This window comes from Fundulus heteroclitus, chromosome 14 (genome assembly GCF_011125445.2).
Source record: "Fundulus heteroclitus isolate FHET01 chromosome 14, MU-UCD_Fhet_4.1, whole genome shotgun sequence".
Lineage (NCBI taxonomy): Eukaryota > Metazoa > Chordata > Actinopteri > Cyprinodontiformes > Fundulidae > Fundulus > Fundulus heteroclitus.
The window spans coordinates 34,449,091-34,459,275 of record NC_046374.1 but is presented as its reverse complement, the minus strand read 5'-3'; positions in this window follow the sequence as shown (position 1 = coordinate 34,459,275).

Below are 10,185 nucleotides of genomic sequence, written 5' to 3'. Positions count from 1 at the left end.
CTCGGCTTATGGGTGCGGAAATAAAAGGGCATTACAAACCAGACTCCGGGGAATTACCTTCCACAAGCAAGATTTTATGATAGTTAATCCTCATACTTTACAGTTACAGTTTTTTCCGACATAAACACATTATGTGCTAATGGGTTGCAGGGATGGAAGCGGAGAAAAGTACATTAAACACCCTGATTTCTAAAAGATCTGACTGAGGATATATATATATATATATATATATATATATATATATATATATATATATATATATATATATGTGTGTGTGTGTGTGTGTGTGTGTGTATAAATATATATTCATAATATATGTATATTTATATATGTATATGTATTATACATATATAAATGTATGTATATATTATACATATATTATTAAATGTATGTATTATATTATATGTATAGATAGAGAGAGAGAGATGTGTGTATAATTTGTGTTTATTACATTAATTTGTAACTGAAAATATATAACTGTGAGTATATATATATCATCCCGTTAGACTTCAGTTTAAATTGTTTTTGTTCTGAATAAATATGTGTAATCTGTCTGAAAGGTCACCAGCATTGTGAACATATGATTTAAATTAAATCTGAGCTGCCTCCTATTCATTTTGACAGCAGATGTCTGATCTGTGGTCTGACCCAAGATGGCCGCCTTGTAGGCACGTCTATGGGGCTAAAATAGTAGCTTTAACATTTGCAAATGTGTGTGGAGAGTTGTGTGTCTGTATCTCGATTTGTGCGTGTGCAGTGGGATTTGTAAATGTGTGAGAAGATTTGAGTGTCTGTACAACAATCTGCAAATGTGTAAAACTACTTGTGTGTAATCCGTTTTGCAAATGTGTAAAAAATCTACAAATCTGTATTCAGATCTGCAAATGTGTACAGAGATTTGCAAATGTGTAAAAAATCCACAAACCTGTATTCAGATCTGCAAATGTGTACAGAGATTTGCAAATGTGTAAAAAATCCACAAATCTGTATTCAGATCTGCAAATGTGTACTGAGATTCGCAAATGTGTAGATCAATCTGTAAGCACACACAGAGACACTTGTGTCTGAAGTGTTTTTGCTTCAAGACCCAGAAATACAGACAAATCATTGGTTACAAGTCAAGCGGTTTTTCGGTTGGCTCTCTTTACACACGTGATTTTTGCTACTGTTCTGCCGCGTGAGATGCACAAATGCGTGGAAGGATTTGTATGCGTATCTTTTCGATTTGTGTCCCCTTGCGCAGACTCACAGGCTCAAAGGCTCACATACTGCCCTAAGCGCAGGCTCACAGGCACACAGGCTGCCTCTTCCGGCTGTGGGAGGTCACGTGACTTTCAAGGATTTTACCAAAGCGTTTTGCTTCCAGACGGCTGATAAGGCAACTTGTTATAACTATATAACTTTCTCCCTTTAACGGCAAAGGTTTCTTGTTTTAATGAGAGACTTATCTTGCTAAAACCAGATAATTGTCTCATCATAACAACGCAACATACCCCGGCATCAGCTCGCGGGATATTTGAGTGTCATGGAGAAGAGGAGAGACGGAGGGGCGCCTTTTATTTCTTTTTAAAAAGTCGTCATTTGTCGGAGGAATGTATTTCTGCACTGAGGAGTGACAAGGTAAGTCGTGCATATGTTACCGGCCTCAAACCTAGGGGAAATCTGGGCCGGCACAAGCGATACACAGGCAGGATGCGCTGTGGATCTGTGAATGATGAGGAACGGACACGTTAATACGTTGTACCTGGCTCTGCTGGCAGCGGTTTATTATTGATTCCAACAATCTTAAACATTCAGTCATTCCATTTAAACACAAATATCAAACTATCCTTGCTTTGAGAATATCACAAAACATCATAACATGGGGATAGTATTCATGTCAAAATACACTGTCAGTCTTTAACTTCAAAACAGCTCAAAATACAATTGACCTCTTAGTTTACAATATTGTTAATAACCTGAGTAATACAAATAAATACTCTTGTAAAATAAAATAAAGTGCAACGTAATAACCCATTACATGTGTCTGTCTCTGAGTGTATATGTCTTTCATTGCAAAATAAGCTTAATGTTCATCAAAATAATGACTTCCCATCACCAAAGACAGATACAAAAAAGTAAACATAAAACGGACACTATATTCTCTTTTACATGCACATCGGTACATCCCGTGTGCTCTCTGTAATTCAGCCGTTAAAGAACTAACGGTAGCCGTTATTCGACTCGGCAAAACAAAAGAGATACTTATCAGAACTCGGATCAAGTTCTCTCAAAATGTTACAATAATGTCACAGACAGTTCACATTACTTCAGCCATTGGCTCAGACACAAAAAGTAAACATAAAACGGACACTATATTCTCTTTTACATGCACATCGGTACATCCCGTGTGCTCTCTGTAATCCAGCCGTTAAAGAACTAACGGTAGCCGTTATTCGACTCGGCAAAACAAAACAGATATTTATCAGAACTCGGATCAAGTTCTCTCAAAATGTTACTATAATGTAACACAGTTCACATTACTTTCATCTTTAAGAATGTTTAGGAATAGTTACAAATAGTACCTGTGAATGATGAGGAACGGACACGTTAATACGTTGTACCTGGCTCTGCTGGCAGCGGTTTATTATTGATTGCGCATGCGCGGGCAGAGACTACAGAAGTTTCCTCGTTTGTTCATTCACTCACAGTAACGCCCTTTACTGACTAGGTGGTCATCGACATGTGTCAGTTAATGTTAGAAAGTTGTTCTAATCATCATAAAATAAAATAATCTTTTCAAAAATGGGGGTGTCTGTTTTAGTAAAACATTAATTCTAGACCCACTATACTCTCCCCCACTTCAAGAGATGTCTCCGGACATCTACAACAGTCTAGGAGAAGCCATCTGTCTAATGAGTCCACACAGTCGGAGTAGGGTAGTAGTCTGTTCCGAGTAAGATGGGGTACGGAGTCATGGGGTAAGGAACAAACGAGAACATAGCATTCACTCCGTGTCCCCAGGGCTGGTATGATGGTTGCCCAAATTGGTCATAAGTGAATCTCTCTCTGGGTTGAACCCTGCGGGTGGACCTCCTTAAGAGCTCTCCACCTTGTGACTCTCTATCAGGCTCAACCATCCCCTCTGGCATTCCTTGACCTGTATCATCTGCTCGATCAACTGTTCCAGTTTGTTCATGGACATTCTCAGCAGACGGTGTGTCATCCTGTAGTTGTGCTGGTGCCGATGCCGGTACGACAATGGGAGCATATTCCATTTGCTGATACTCAGCACCTGAAGCTGATGCACGTCTTGGAGGTTGGAATTCTTGTGCCCCTACTCTGAGATTGCTGAATGTATCAGATGGAGGCTTCTGATGTCTGATTGTTCTCCTTGTGTACACAGGCAGCCGTCGGGGATTGTACACATATCCCTCCTCGTCAACAGAACCATCAGAATCTTGCTCATCTACTTCTCTGCTGTTCGTCTGTTTGGGTCTCTGCTGTATTTGTTGCCGTGGTGCATGACAAGATTGCTCATCTTGTTCGAATGGCAAGTCATTAACAGATAAGAGAAGGTTACGATGGAGTACACGGGTAGTTTGGTCACCCTTTTCAGCTTGAACTTTGTACACAGGGCTCTCCCCCATCCTTTCAATAACTCTGTGCACTGTCTTCTCCCAGTAAGCACGGAGTTTGCCAGGGCCACCTCTCTCTGAGAGGTTCCTGATAAGCACGCGGTCTCCTGGCTGAAGTGCAATTCCTTTAACACCACGGTCGTAGTATTTTTTTCCTTTAGCTGAACTGTTACGACTATTCTCTGAGGCTATCCTGTAAGCCTCTTGCATTCGAGTAGCCCATTTCTGTGCATATTCCTCGCGACTTGGCACTTCTTCCTCTGTCCCCAGGTCAAAGACTAAGTCGATGGGCAGGCGTGGGGCTCTTCCATAGAGGAGAAAGAATGGTGAATAGCCGGTGGCTTCATGTTTCGTACAATTGTACGCATGGACTATATGGGGCAAATAATCTTTCCACTCAGTTTTCCTTTCCTCTTGGAGAGTGCGCAGCATCTGTAACAGCGTTCTATTCAGCCGTTCGACCGGATTCCCCTGCGGGTGGTATGGGGTAGTACGAGAGTGAGCAATGCCAGACAGCTGTTGGAGCCGCTGGAATAGATTATTCTCAAACTCCCGTCCCTGGTCATGGTGCAAAATCTGAGGGTAAGAGAAACGGGGAATAAAATCACTGAAGATTTTCTCAGCTGCTGTCTTGCCTGACTTGTTCTTAGTTGGGTACGCTTGCGCGAAGCGTGTAAAATGATCGACCAAGACTAATACATACTCAAATCCTCCCTTACTTGGCTCCAGATGAAGATAATCAATAGAAACGAGCTCAAATGGAGCACTAGTTGTAATTGACCCCATAGGCGCTTTTTCTGGGACAGTGGGTTTTTTTTGCTTAATGCAGGAGCACCGGCGAATGACATGGTCTTCTATTTCCCGCTGCATGAATGGCCAATAGAACCTTTGTCTTGCTAGGTGGATGACTTTGTCAGCTCCGACATGTCCCATGTCATCATGCAGGTGTTTGAGCACGGTTGCCTTTAGCTTACTTGGGAGAACGAGCTGTTTCCATTTTCCTGTCTGTCTGTACAGAATTCCTTTGTCAAGTTTGAGTTTGGTCCATTCATGTACAAGTCTCCTTGTCTCTTGTCCCATCCGTCTTTTATCTTTACCATTGGGGTTCCATCCACTCCTCTTCAGTGTCATCACCTCATTGATCGATTCATCCTCCATTTGAGCAACTCGGATGTCTTCTGGGGTGATGATGGGGACTGTCACAGAGGGGTCGTCTTCATCACCAGAATTGAGATGAAGTGCTGCCATCCATGGCACATCCTTCTCAGCAACAGCCTTGCTCCCCTGCCATATAGTGGAAACAACTTCAGGGGGCAGGGTTTCAGTGTACTCTGATACATGACCCTTCAGCTGTACTGGATAACGTGACAAGGTGTCGGCGTCAGCGTTCGCCTTGCCTGGCCTGTATTTTATGGTGAAGTGAAAGTCTGCCAACTCACCCACCCAGCGATGTCCAACCGCATTGAGCTTGGCTGTACTTATGACATAAGTAAGGGGGTTATTATCTGTATACACGGTAAATGTAGGTGCATAATAAAGATAATCCCGAAACCTGTCACAGATTGCCCACTTCAAGGCCAAAAACTCAAGTTTGCCAGAATGGAGGTGGTAATTTTTTTCAGCTGGTGTAAGTGTTCTGGATCCGTAAGCAATCACACGAAGTTTGCCTCCCTGCTGCTGGTAGAGCACAGCACCCAGCCCTTCATTGGATGCATCAGTGTTCAGTACAAAGGGCAAATTATAGTCGGGGTAGGCCAAAACAGGTGGATTGGTTAGCATGTCCACAAGGCGAGTAACAACAGCAGTGTGTTCATAAGTCCACTGGACAGGTGTATTGGAGAGGAGCGGCCCAGGCTTCAACACCGTTTGTTTAGCTGGGGTACTTTTACCTTTAACAGGTTTTTTGCTTGGCTGTCTGGTACCCTCTATGAGTTGAAACAGAGGCCGTGCAATTCTTGAGAAGTCTTGTATGAACGATCTATAATAGCTAAGGAAGCCTAACAGACCCCTGACTTCCCCCACATTCTTCGGTTCTCTCTCTTTAAGTTGTAACACTGCTTCCAGGTCTTTAGGATCTATCTGGATGCCTTCACTTGTCACTAGGCGCCCAATGTATCGCACTTGTCGTCTGAACAGCTCGCATTTCTTTGGGCGTAGCTTAATGCCATGTTCCTGTAGCCGACGGAGCACCCGCCTCAAGTCCTCCACGTGGTCATTGAATGATTTGGAAAAACAAAGTACATCATCCAGATAAGGGGAGCAGCATTCGTCCCTCATACCATCAAGTACACCCTCCATACATCTTTGAAAAGCCGCCGGGGCGTTGGTAAGGCCAAAGGGGAGGCGAAGCCACTCATATAATCCCCAAGGGGTACTGAAGGCGGTCAGATGCCTGGAACTCTCATCGACAAAACCCTGGTGATAAGCACTGCCCTGGTCGAGTATGGAGAACCAGGAGTAGCCCCCCAGGTTGTCCAGCAGGTCTTGAATGCGCGGGAGCGGATGACGGTCTGGGACAGTTTTTAGATTTAACGCCCTATAGTCGACACACAGACGTAGGCTCTTATCTTTTTTTCGTACGCAGACCACGGGGGATGAGTACGGTGAGGTGGACTTTCTTATCCAGCCATGGTCAAGTAATTTCTGCACATATTCTTTTACTTCTCCATACAGGGGTTTTGGGATCGCATTATAGCGCTTTTGGACAGGTGTCTCATCATTAAGCTGGATTTTGAGTTTCAAATTTGGGATGCAACCGATGTCAGCATCATCCTTGGCAAAGACATCTGATTCCTCATATAACATCTCTCTGGCAATGTTTTGTTCATCCTCTTCGAGATGTGACAAGTCAATAGGTGGATGCCATTTTTCTCTAATCAGAGCAGTGCAGGTTTGAGCAGTGAAACTGGTTGTCTGCTTCGGGTTGCTGGGAGAATGGGTAATTGGTTTTACCTCACTAATTCCCTCCATTGTGCCCAATATGGTTCTCTGTGGCAGATAGATATCATGTTTGGTGAAGTTCTGAAGGGGGATTTTTGCAATTTTTGATGAGCCTGAGGGGACATCGACTAAAGTAGGAAGGGGGTCTAAACCCTCAGGACAGTTGTTCTCTAGGCTGGGCTCAAATAGCATTGTTCCACCCTGTGGCCATGCTCTGACTCTGCACCTCACCTCACAGATTTGACCAGCAGGGATTGTTAGTCCTTTCTTTCCGACTCGCACAGGGCAAGGGGAAGGTGTTTCATCAGGGGACAATATCTGGAGGATGGAGATCAGAGTTTCCACTGTTTGTTCACTGAGACTCATGGCTTCCTTCAGTATGGCAGTAATATCTACCTGTTCTTTGTTTTCCTTGATCATCTCTGCAATGACATTGCTACCTAAAAGGGGACCATTAACACAACTCTGACTTATTAGTATGGGTACTTGAATGTCAATGTGTCCATGGCTCTTACTGCGTATCTGTAAGTCAACATAAGCCCATCCATCGAAAGGAACCGTGGTGCCATTAGCTGCAGATACTTCAAGCGGTTGGTCTGGGAATAGGGATGAGAGTGGCTGTATATTAACAGTGGGTAGTGCTTCCTCTATCCATGCTCTCCCCACCATGGTCACCTGAGCCCCTGAGTCAAGCAGCATTTGGAGTGGGACTCCATTCATTGCACATGAGACCATACATCGCTTGCCAATTAATTGTGCTACCCGATTTCTAGATGTGGGCTGGGACAGCAGTGTAGTTGAGTCTACTGGGTTTGTGGTTTCAACTGAGTTAACCTGTGCTGGAGGCTTGTTACTGGCAACGGTCACAGGCAGCCTCATTCCTGTGACCTCCTCTCGTTTACCGACACCTTTCTCTGCAGACATCCAACTGCTCTATGACCTTCTTGGCCACAAACAAAACAGTGTGGGCAGCTCCTAATGTTCTTTTGCACACACTCCTGACATCTGCCTCTGTTCTCAGCTGATATCTGGAATCGATTTGAGGGCCGGGTGAAGGGGGTACAAGGGCTCCCATTGGTCACCGGCTCTAAAGGTTTGACAACGCGGGCAACTTGTTGAGCGATCAAGTTCACCTGTGCAGTCAGTTCTAGAATAGCAGTGCGGTTAGCCTGTAATTCAGTATCAACAGCGGTTGGTTTAGTCTGGTCAGTTTGAGCCGCATTTACAGACACTGGTCGGGTTTTAGTCATTGTACCAAGGCGTTTCAACCTATCCGTCTCCTCACTAGTGGACTTAGTGATCTGTTCTAAGAGAAGGTCATCAGTAACCTGTAAGTTTGTGAGGAAAGGTTTCAGGTCACATCTTACATGGCTATTTTTCTCATTTAACCCTTGGTAAAGAGTGTGAAGAAATGTGCCTTGGACAAGTTTTTTATCATAACAAAAATCTGCACCTGGCTGTTGTGACTCAAAAATAATCCTCTGTTTTAGACCCATGATACGATAAAAGAATTGCTGTGGGCCCTCTTTGTCTTGCTGTCTAGCGGTACTAAGCTCTTGAAAAAGTTCGGTCCCGTTTTTGTCTCTAATATGAGAGCGGAGAAACCTTTTTAACTCACTCATAGTAAGATCATCTTTGCTAGTCAACATCTCCCTGAACGTACCAGGTTTAGTTATCTTAAACACAGTGCGAATAACTTCTGTCTCACTAAACCCTTCCAGTAAACCTTGATCCATCTGTTTACAGAGGCTGCTGTAGGACACTTCAGACCCGGTGTCAGAAATCTGACCACCATGAATCTTAAACTCTCTACGTGGAAACAGAGCAACTACATCAGTCAGTTTTACAACCTGCTCACCAACACTGGAAGACAGGCTGGCACGGTCAGGAAGGGCGACAAATGCGCTGTTGGTGGTGGACTTAGCTGGAGATGTGGTGGAAAGGTTCCTGGCAGGTCCATTATTTTCTCTGGCTGTGGTCGGTTGAGGGCTGGGAAAGTCTCTTTCTTCAGATGATGACAGCAGGTGGTAGCCCATGGATGCAGTAGTCGAACTGATCCGTCGACGAGTGTCTGTATCCTCCTGCTGGGGGGGTGCAGCCTCACTGACTTCTTTCGCTCCCCCGACTGTATCTTCTTCATTCGTGTCTTGTAACAGGTGATCGAGCATGTCGTCAAGGTGAAGAATCTGAGACATGCCTTCATCTTCCATGCCGCTTAGCTTCTCGCTTCTTAAGAAATCGTCAATCAAATCAAACAGTTCTGGTTCACTCAGTGCCATAAGGCCCTCAGCGTCCGGCCCCGATCCGTCATCAATTGCACTGGCGATGACCTGTAGTTGGCTGCTACTCAATGCAAGCAGTCTCTTTCGGATTTTGAAAACCAGCATCCTTCGAGGGGTTGTGGTAGCCATCTTTAACCTCTGTAGCCTCTACTCTCTGGATGACGCACAGCACTGCAGCCTTCCTGAAGCTTTGGACACAGGTCTTCTCTGTAGCAGTTCCCACTCTCCCAACTAGGTGGCGCTGGTGATCCGGGACGAGCCCCCAATTGTTACCGGCCTCAAACCTAGGGGAAATCTGGGCCGGCACAAGCGATACACAGGCAGGATGCGCTGTGGATCTGTGAATGATGAGGAACGGACACGTTAATACGTTGTACCTGGCTCTGCTGGCAGCGGTTTATTATTGATTCCAACAATCTTAAACATTCAGTCATTCCATTTAAACACAAATATCAAACTATCCTTGCTTTGAGAATATCACAAAACATCATAACATGGGGATAGTATTCATGTCAAAATACACTGTCAGTCTTTAACTTCAAAACAGCTCAAAATACAATTGACCTCTTAGTTTACAATATTGTTAATAACCTGAGTAATACAAATAAATACTCTTGTAAAATAAAATAAAGTGCAACGTAATAACCCATTACATGTGTCTGTCTCTGAGTGTATATGTCTTTCATTGCAAAATAAGCTTAATGTTCATCAAAATAATGACTTCCCATCACCAAAGACAGATACAAAAAAGTAAACATAAAACGGACACTATATTCTCTTTTACATGCACATCGGTACATCCCGTGTGCTCTCTGTAATTCAGCCGTTAAAGAACTAACGGTAGCCGTTATTCGACTCGGCAAAACAAAAGAGATACTTATCAGAACTCGGATCAAGTTCTCTCAAAATGTTACAATAATGTCACAGACAGTTCACATTACTTCAGCCATTGGCTCAGACACAAAAAGTAAACATAAAACGGACACTATATTCTCTTTTACATGCACATCGGTACATCCCGTGTGCTCTCTGTAATCCAGCCGTTAAAGAACTAACGGTAGCCGTTATTCGACTCGGCAAAACAAAACAGATATTTATCAGAACTCGGATCAAGTTCTCTCAAAATGTTACTATAATGTAACACAGTTCACATTACTTTCATCTTTAAGAATGTTTAGGAATAGTTACAAATAGTACCTGTGAATGATGAGGAACGGACACGTTAATACGTTGTACCTGGCTCTGCTGGCAGCGGTTTATTATTGATTGCGCATGCGCGGGCAGAGACTACAGAAGTTTCCTCGTTTGTTCATTCACTCACAGTAACGCCCTTTACTGACTAGGTG